At 41.2% G+C, this 9950-nt stretch overlaps 1 pseudogene; it reads right to left on the reverse strand.

Annotated features, from left to right (window-relative positions):
- Positions 1-2215: 2215 nt before the first annotated feature.
- On the reverse strand, positions 2216-7245 carry LOC110222944 (elongation factor 1-alpha 1-like; annotated as a pseudogene).
- Positions 7246-9950: the final 2705 nt, after the last annotated feature.

Raw genomic sequence — 9950 nt, forward strand, 5'->3', positions numbered from 1 at the left:
ATGTGGGTTCAAATCTCAACTCTGTTAGTATGTATGTCAGTAGTCAATACTGTCACCAACATGACCTTGGGCAAATCTCTTCACCTCTCTGTGCCTCAGTTGCCTCATTTATAAAATGAGAGGGATGATCAGATGAACTTTAAGATCCTCTCTAGTTGGAAGTCAACAATTCTATGAACTGCCTAACCTTCCTGGGCCTCAGTTTCCTCATTTACAAAATGAGAAGATTTAGACTACAGGGCCTCTAAGGTCCCTATCAACTCTAGATCTATGATTGATCAAAACTCATGTCTGCTCCAGACTTCCTGTACCTTTAAATTTCAAATGCAAAGCTGACCAGAAAAATTACAAATATTTCACTTTGGAAAGTGTGACTATAAACTCATGCTGGTGGCCTATATCTCTTTGTGTTTGAAACCCCATTGAGTGCCATCAAAGACAAACCAATTCTTAGTTATGTTGGGGTCTGCAGGAGCAGAAAGTCTTCCTTTCACTAATCATCCTCAAATATCTATTTTACTAGTCCTTTTCTAATTATAAAAAGCCAGAGATTTATGTGTTTTTCCTACCATAGATGTATGTTGCCAAGCCAGCCAGAATGAGGATATTTATTTGAAATAAATGAATCACTTCTTAGGTTACATTGAGACAAAGTAGATTCCCATTGATTGAGGGACTGGCTAGAAGTGAGGCATGTAAATGTAATAGAATATTACGTTCCAGGAAGAAAAGATTGAGTACTAGAAATTCAGGGCAATATGGGAAGATGGTAGGAACTGATGCAGAACGAAACAAACAGAACTTAAAGAGGATTATACATGATTCCAACTATTTAAATGAAAAGATCACTAAAGGAAGGAAATCTCTGAGTAACTGAAAAAAGAATGGAGATCCCAGAGAACAGAGAATGTAACATACCTCCTCACCTCCTAGTGGAGGGTGGGGGGACTATCGGGACAAAATTGAATATCCATTATCAGATGTGAGCACCCCATCAGATGCTTTTGCTTATTTATTTTTCTTTGTCACAATAAAGAAACTAGTTGAAGAACTGAAATGACTGGCATAAACACAAAAGGCATCGACAAAACCCATTTTGGAAAAAAAATGCTGAACCAAACAGCTTTACTGTAACTTGGATTCCACATATAATCCTGTCCTTTGCAGAGTTAGTGATGTTTTGGCCAGTCTTCCCATTTATTTCCACAGGGTTCCTGGGACAGGGAAGGGGATTGAGACAGTCTATGTCTCTTTTAATATTTCTCCATCTGACACGAGAAGAGCTTACAGGACTTGTCCAGGCTTACTCAGTTTAGAGCTGAGCTGAATGTAGAGAACAAATCTTCCTAAATAGTGGCATTTGCCCTTCCGGTCCAGCAATTGACAGTACCAAGGCCGTATATTCTCTCCTTGGGGTTCACAAAGCACCACCACTCACAGCAATTGTTTCTATAAGAAATCAAAGGAGTCTCAAGCAAAATCCTTAAGGAGCTTCACAAAATCATGGCATCCCATGGATTCAGTCCAACATAACCTGGACAAGAATGCCCTGAACAGCATACCTGAAGGGGGTCATTCCACCTTTGCTTCAAGACCTCCAGTGAACGAGAATCAGTGTCTACCTCTTGAGGCAGCCCATTCCATTTTGGGAATGTTCCAGTTCAGGGATTTTTCACCTTTTTGTGCTCTGAATGCCTTGAACAGTTTAGTGAAGCCTATGGACCCCTTCTTAGAATGATGTCTTTAAAAGTATAAAATAAAATACATAAGGTTACAAAGGAAAATAATCCTATTGAAGTAGCCACCAAAATATTAAAATGACAACAATAAACAAGTTCACAGACCCAGGTTAACTCCTGCTCTAGTTGGCACAAAGTGCTGTTGTCTTTTTACTACTTTTGCTCTTGTAGTTTTGATTTTGATTTTGATTTTTTTTTCACATTAAACTATTTTAATGGTCTCAAAATTCTGTGACAGATTTTTGATCAAGCTGTTTCCATTTTAAAATTGCTGATTTTAAAAACTCATAACTTAGAAGTGCCACAAAATATATGGTCCACAAAAGTGTTCCTTTCCTCCTGAAGCTTTTATGATGCATTGTAATCATTAACCAGTCTTTTGCTATTAAACCTAATTGACCAACTGAGACAAACAGTTCTGAGACCATTTTTCCAGCACTAACTAAGACTGGGGTGGCAAGTGTTGTACAGAATATTCATTTAGCCCTCTGGGCAGATTTTGTGACCTTGCCAGTTCCAGCAGCCTTCTTGTCTACATCCTTGATGACACCAACTGCAGGGCTCTGCCTCATAACAGGAACAGCAAAACAACTCAGAGGGGGATGGTCAGAGAAGCTCTCTACACACACGGGCTTGCCTGGAATCATGTCAATGATGGCAGCATCAGTGGACTTCAGGAATTTAGGGCCATCTTCTAGCTTCTTACTAGATCAATGGTCAATCTTCTCCTTCAGTTCAGCAAACTTGCAAACAATGTGAGTGGTGTGACGATCCAGAACAGGCACACAGCCAGCATTGATTTAGCCTAAATGGTTCAGGCTAATGACCTGTGCAATGAAGCCAGCTGCTTCCACGGGTGGGTCATTCTTCTTCTTCTTTTTTCCAATGTATTTATTAATTTTTGGTTTTCAACATTTGCTTCCACAAGATTTTAAGTTCCAAATTTTCTACCCATCCCTCCCATCTCCCCACCGCATGAAGGCCTGAATTCTGATTCCCACTTCACCCAATCTGTTCTCCCTTCTATTATCCCCCTCTTTTCCCTTTCTCTTCTATTCTCCTGTAGGGTATGATGGAATTCTATACCCCTTTGCCTGTGTATCTTATTTCCCAGTTGCACACAGAAACAATTTCTAACATTCATTTCTAAAACTTTGAGTTCCAAATTCTCCCCCCTACTCCTTCACTACCCACCCTCATTGAGAAGGCAAATAATTTGATATAGGTTACACATGTGTAGTCATGTAAAACACTTCCAGAATAGTCATGTTATAAAAGTCTAACTATATTTCCCTCCATCTTATCCCAGCCCCCATTTATTCTATTCTTTCCTTTGTCCCTGTCACTCCTCTAAAGTGTTTGCTTCTGATTACCCCCTCCCCCAATCTGCCCTCCCTTCTATCACCCCTCCCTCTCATCTCCTTCCCGCCTACTTTCCTGTTGGGTGAGGTAGATTTCCATATCCAATTGGGTATGTATGTTATTCCCTCCTTAAGCCAAATCCAATTTGTAAAGTTCACTCATTCCTTACCTCTACCCTCTTCCCCTCCACAGTAAAGGTTTTTTCTTGCCTCTTTTATGTTAGATAATTTACTGCATTCTACCTCTCCCTTTCTCCTTCTCCCAGTACATTTCTCTCTCACCCCTTAATTTTCTTTTTTAGATACCATCCCTTCATATTCAACTCACCCTGTGCCCTCTGTCTACATATATTGTCTCCAACTACCCTAATACTGAGAAAGGTCTCATGAGTTACAAATATCATCTTGCCATGTAGGAATGTAAATAGTTCAACTTTAATAAGTCCCTTATGTTTTCTCTTTCCTGTTTACCTTTTCATGCTTCTCTTGAGTCTTGTATTGGAAAGTCAGTTTTTCTATTTAGCTCTGGCTTCTCAAGAATGCATTAAATTCCTCTGTTATTGAATGTCAATTTCCCCCCCTTACTTGATTTTCAAAATTGATTACACTCAGTTTTGCTGGGGAGGTGATTCTTGGTTTTAATTCTAGCTCCTTTGACCTTCACAATATCATATTCCAAGACCTATGATCCCTTAATGTAGAAGCTGCTAAATCTTGTGTTATCCTGATTGTGTTTCCACGATACTTGAATTGTTTCTTTCTGGCTGCTTGCAATACTTTCCCCTTGATCTGGGAACACTGGAATTTGGCTATAATATTCTTGGGAGTTTTCCTTTGGGGATATCTTTCAGGAGGTGATTGGTGAATTCTTTCCATTTCTATTTTACCCTCTGGTTCCAGAATAGCAGGGCAGTTTTCCTTGATAATTTCTTGAAAGATGATGTCTAGGCTCTTTTATTTTTGATCATGACTTTCAGGTAGTCCAATAATTTTTTAAGTTATCTCTCCTAGATCTATTTTCTGGTCAGTTGTTTTTCCAATGAGATATTTAACATTGTCTTCTATTTTTTCATTCTTTTGGTTTTGTTTTATAATTTCTTGATTTCTCATAGAGTCATTAGCTTCCATTAGCTCCATTTTAATTTTTAAGGAATTATTTCCCTCAGTGAGCTTTTGGACCTCCTTTTCTATTTGGCCAATTCTGCTTTTTAAGGTATTCTTCTCATTGACTTTTTGGACCTCTTTTGCCATTTGGTCTAGTCTATTTTTTAAGGTGTTATCTTCTTCAGCATTTTTTGGGTCTTCTTTAGCAAGCTGTTGAGTTGTTTTTCATGATTTTCTTGCATCACTCTTTTTTCTCTTCCCGATTTTTCCTCTACTTCTCTTACTCAATTTTCAAAATCCTTTTTGAGGTCTTCTATGGCCTGAGACCAATTCATATTTTTTTCTTAGAGGCTTTGGACGTAGGAGCTTTGACTTTGTTGTCTTCTTCTGGTTGTATGTTTTGATCTTCCTTGTCACCAAAATGAGATTCTATAGTCTGACTTTTTTTCTTGTTTGCTCATCTTCCCAGCCAGTCATTTGGCTTTTTAACTCTTTGTTAAGGTAGGCTCTGCTTACAGTGTGGAAGGCATACTGTCCCAAGCTTCAGGGGTTTTGCACAGCTTTTTTAGAGATACTTTTAGGGACCTGTAACTTTTCAGTTCTTCCAAGGTGATATGTTCTAAGGAAAGTTGTTTACATTTCTCCTGGCCTGTGCTCTGGTCTGTGACTGACCATAAGCACTCTTTTCTGCCCTGAAAATAAGAGGAGGGTTTCCTCTGTACTGCTGCCACAAGCTCTGCTATGTCAGTTCTCCTCCTCACCCCAGGACTGCCACCCAGGACTGGGACCCACATCAAAGCATGAGCAAAGCAAGAGCAATCCCCCTCTGATCAGCTTCTCGATCCCCCCACCATCTGTGGGCTGAGAGCTCCAGAAGCAACCGTGGCTGCTGTGGCCACTGCCCTGGAGCTATGCTAAAGCCAGGGCTGAACCATACTCCTCTCACACCCAGGTCTGACAGATCTTTCCCACTGACCATGTAAGTTGTCTTTGTATTTGTGGGTTGAGAAGTCTGGAAACCACCTCATCTCCCTTTGATTCAGTCTCCTGAGGCCTATTCCAGGTTTGTTGGGCCCCGGTATTTGCCAGCCCACACTAACTGTGCTCCTCTCCCAGCCCAGAGCAACAGACTTTTCCCATTGACCATCCAGATTGTCTTGGGCTGGAAATGTGTTTCACTCTGTCTTTCTGTGGATTCTGCTGCTCTAGAAGTTTTTGGAGTCATTTTTCACAAATATTTGGAGGAGTTTGAGGGAGAGCTCAAGTGAGTCCCTGCTTTTACTCTACTATCTTGGCTCCACCTAGGTGGGTAATTCTTGCTATCACCAGCCACATTACCATTGTGAACATCCTTGACAGATATATTCTTGATTTTGAAACCACTATTATCCCCAGGCAGAGGCTCACTCAAAGCTTCATGGTGCATTTCAACAAATTGTACTTCAGTTGTAACATTGACTGGGGCAAAAGTGATTATATTATAGAACACCGATTATAGATTATAGAACACAAATCTCCACACAGCCAATAGGCACAGTACCAATACTACCAATCTTGTAGACATTTTGGAGGAGTAGACACAGAGGCTTGTCAGTTGGACAAGTTGGTGGCAAGATGCAATCCAAAGCATCAAGCAGCATAGTTCCATTGGCATTGCCATCCTTATAAGTGACTTTATCTCCCTTGAACTAAGGTGTATTAGAGTTTGGCTCCAGCATGTTATCACCATTTCAACTGGAAATTGGCACAAAAGCTACTATGTCAAGGTTGTAGCCAATTTTCTTAAAATAGGTACTATCTTCCTTGACAATTTCCTCATTTCTCTTCTGGCTATAGCAGGGCTCGGTGGAATCCATTTTATCAATACCAATAATCAAAGGTTTCATACTAGTGTGTAGGCCAGAAGGCTCATGGGTCAGCCCATTCTTTGAGATACCATTCTTTGAGCTTCAAAGTCACCAACACTAGCAGCAACAATCAGGACAGCATAATCAGCCTGAGATGTTCTGAGATCATATTCTTGATAAAGACTCTGTGTAATAGAGTATCAACAGTGGTCACATATAAGGACAAGCAGGATGATTTCAAAAAACCTGGAAAGACATGAACTGAGGCATAGTGAAGTGAACAGAACCAGGAGAATGTTTACACAGTATCAGCAATATTGTTCGATGAAGAACTGTGAATGACATAGTTATTCTCAGCAATACAATCATCCAAGACAATCCCAAAGGACTAAGGATGGAGCATACTATCTGCCTTCAGGGAAAAAATTGAATACAGATTGAAGCGTGCTATTTTTCACTTTCATTTTTTTTCTTTTATTCAAGCCTTCTTGTATAAAATGACTAATATGGAAACGTTTTACATAACTGCACATATACAACCTGTATCTGATTGCTTGTCATCATAGGGGAGGAAGGGAGTGATAGAATTTGGAACTCAAAACTTTAAATAAAAATGTTTAGAAATTTTTTTTAAATGTAATTGGAAAATATTTAGCAAGACAAATAAAAATAATATAAAACATAAAAAATAATGGTCATATGATACTTACTGGCCTCAAATTTCCACAGGGAGATGTCTGTAGTGACACCACACTCATGTTCAGCCTTCAGCTTATCCAAGACCCAGGCATATTTGAAGGAGCTCTTTTCCATCTCAGCAGCCTCCTTCTCAAACTTCTCAATGGTTCTCCTATCAATTCCACCATTTATAGATGAGGTGGCCAGGAGTGGTGGACTTGCTAGAACCTATATGTCCAATGATGACAATGTTAACTTGAGTCTTTTGCCCACTTTTGTGGAGGTTAAGTAATGGTTTTCATGATACCTATATTGATGGCAGCCCATTGTGAAAGTGATTTTGGATTTTTATTGATATCAAGACAAAATTTCCCTAGTAGTATTCCACCACCACCCTCCTCCACCAACCTCATCCCTCAGTCTCACTTCCTCCAGCTTCTTGTATTCACTGAAACCTGGCTCCCCCTGTCCCCCATCCACTGATGACACAGCTTCCCTGGCCTTCCTTTCCAGCATTGGTTGCACATTCACTCATTCCCCTGACTTATTGGATAAGGTAGGAAAATCCCAATGTTCCTTGCTCCCCATTGACACTTCCAGGTTCTCCTTCTACCATCATCACCGAGTCACCACTACTCCTTTGAAATTTACTCAATCCATATATACCACCCTATCAATATTCTGGTAGCTGTTGTCTATATACCTCTAAGACACTCTTCTTTACTGAATAAATTCAATGACTGGCTCACAGCCTCTCTCCTCTTCAACTCTTGCCCTCATATTAGAGAACATACATATACAATATGTGTATATATGTGTACGTGTGTAAAAAAAAATGTGTGTGTAGCATCTCCCTGCGTTTGATAATCTATCGGAAACCTATTGTTGTTTCAATCATCACGTCTCACTCTTTGTGACCCCATTTGGGGTTTTCTTGGCAAAGATACTACAGTGGTTTGCCATTTCCTTCTCCAGGTTATTTGGTGGATGGTGAAATTGAGGCAAACAGGGCTGAGTGACCTGCCCAGTGTCTGAGGCCAGATTTGAACTCAGGAAGATGGATCTTCCTGACTCCAGGCCCAGCACTCTATCCACTGTGCCATCTATCTGGCTTAGCGAGTAGATAGGGAAAGATTAAAGAGAGAATGAGGACCATGGAAAGGGAAAGATGCAGGAGAAGATGGGGGGGTGAGAATCAAGGGTACACATTGAGGAATTTACTTTAGCAAGGAGAAAGTCCTCCTTCTCATATGAGATGAGTAAAAGATAAAGTAGTGGGGGAAGATGTCTCAATGGTGTCATAAGAGGAGAAGGGTAGAAGAGGGAACTCGCAGCAAATTGACCCAGTTTTTTCAGCAAAGTATGATATAAGGTCCTCAGCTATGTGGGTGGGTGCTCTAAAGAACCTGAAAAGAAATGAAAATGTTTTAAATAGCAGCTGTGGTGGAGGGATAGCAAATTGATTAGGAAGGTGTAAAAGGATTGGTTTGCTACAGTGAGAAAGTTGAGATCACATAACATAAATTTGTAGCAGAACCAGTCAGCACAGTTTTGTGATTTCCTCTAGATCAGTTTAGCAGTACATGAATAGGAAGGAAGAAGATGGATAGTGGCAGGAATCCAGGGTTGGGATTTGGCAAGACATGATCTTCAACTGGACAAAGGGGCAAGAGACTGCAGTGTAAAGTATAGTGCAGGGTTGAACCTGGATACTGAGATAGGGATGGGAGCAGTACATGGGGTGATGGCTTCAGACAGAACTGAGGTATGGGGGGCTTGAAGGATATGGTGAGGATGAAAAACAGGTGTTGTAAGGCAGAGGAAAAGTGAAATAATCAAAGATTGTGATCAGATAAAGGAATCTCATGAACATCCAGTGAACACGGAAGTAGAATTCTTATGGGCGATGGTAAAGGCATGACCATTTCTGTGTGTAGCTGAGATGGGGTGGAGAAATTGGTCATGAAAAGTGAGCAGATTGCAGAACTGGGAGACTGAGATATTTAAAGGATCATTAATGGGGTCCATAATATTGAAGTCCCTCAGTAGGAAGGCAAAAGTTGGGGAGAAAAGACTGTGAGCCCACACTGAACTCATTGAGGAAAGAGGCATAACCTGGAGATCAATAGGTAACAGCTGGAGCATCTGGATTGGGTGATACATTTGAAAATTGTGGATAGCAAAGGAAGAGAGATTGCTGAGTGGTGGTGCTACAGGGAGATTGGGGATGTGGCAACAGAGAGCCAGAATAATATTTCTCTCCATCAGTTTGGCTGTTCCTGGAAAGGAAGGCCAAGGATGCATTGGCAACAAAGACACAACCAAGACTCAGTGAGGGCCAGAAGGTGGAAGCAACGAGAAATGATAAGGTTTAAAATGAAAACAGGGGCAGCTGGGTGGTGCAGTGGATAGAGCACCAGCCCTGGAGTCAGGAGGACCTGAGCTCAAATCTGGCCTCAGACACATAACACTCACTAGCTGTGTGACTCTGGGCAAGTCACAACCCCAACTGCTCTACAAAAAAAAAAAAAAAAGATGAAAACAAGTGCGTTAATTATGAAGCAGACATTCCAGAAAAAAGCTTTGGCAGGTCAGGTAGATCTGAAGAGGGACTTTGGGGGGGGGGGAGCAGTAGTTAAAGGGGATTTAAGTAAGGGAGTGGATGGTTGGGGATGAGGAATGAACTTTGTGCATCAGTATAAAGGAATGTGGAATCACTGAGATGGGGAAAATGAGGGGGGAGGCTGGAATAAGTTAACCATTGTGAAATGAGTCCAGGGAGAGAAACAGCAGCTATAGAGATTCAATGTTGGAGGTGAGTGATTAGACTGTTAATCCCTCAAGATGCAACAATGTGGGGAGTAATGACATTGTTTACCGTGAAGTCTAGAATGTTGCCTCACAGAAGGCAGGAGCAAACAGAAGTGTGGCCTAGGGACATCTGGTCAGGAGGCAGGAGGTGGCATTGGGAAGCAGGACTGGTCCAGGGCTGGCCTCTGGAATCCTGGAAAGGCTGTGGGGTGAAGATCTGGTTCCAACTTGATACAGAACTCAAAGGACTCACTGGGAGCCCTGAAAGGAAGACTGAGCCCAGAGGTGGGGGGCTGGATCCCAGCCTGGCACAGGATTTGCCAAATGCCACAGAGAATTTCTTCCAAAGGAATCTTTCCTGCAATGGAGAAATAAGAAAACAAGACATTTCCTTTTCAGCCAAGAGGTCA

This window comes from Phascolarctos cinereus, unplaced genomic scaffold (assembly GCF_003287225.1).
Source record: "Phascolarctos cinereus isolate Bilbo 61053 unplaced genomic scaffold, phaCin_HiC Scaffold_9;HRSCAF=440, whole genome shotgun sequence".
Lineage (NCBI taxonomy): Eukaryota > Metazoa > Chordata > Mammalia > Diprotodontia > Phascolarctidae > Phascolarctos > Phascolarctos cinereus.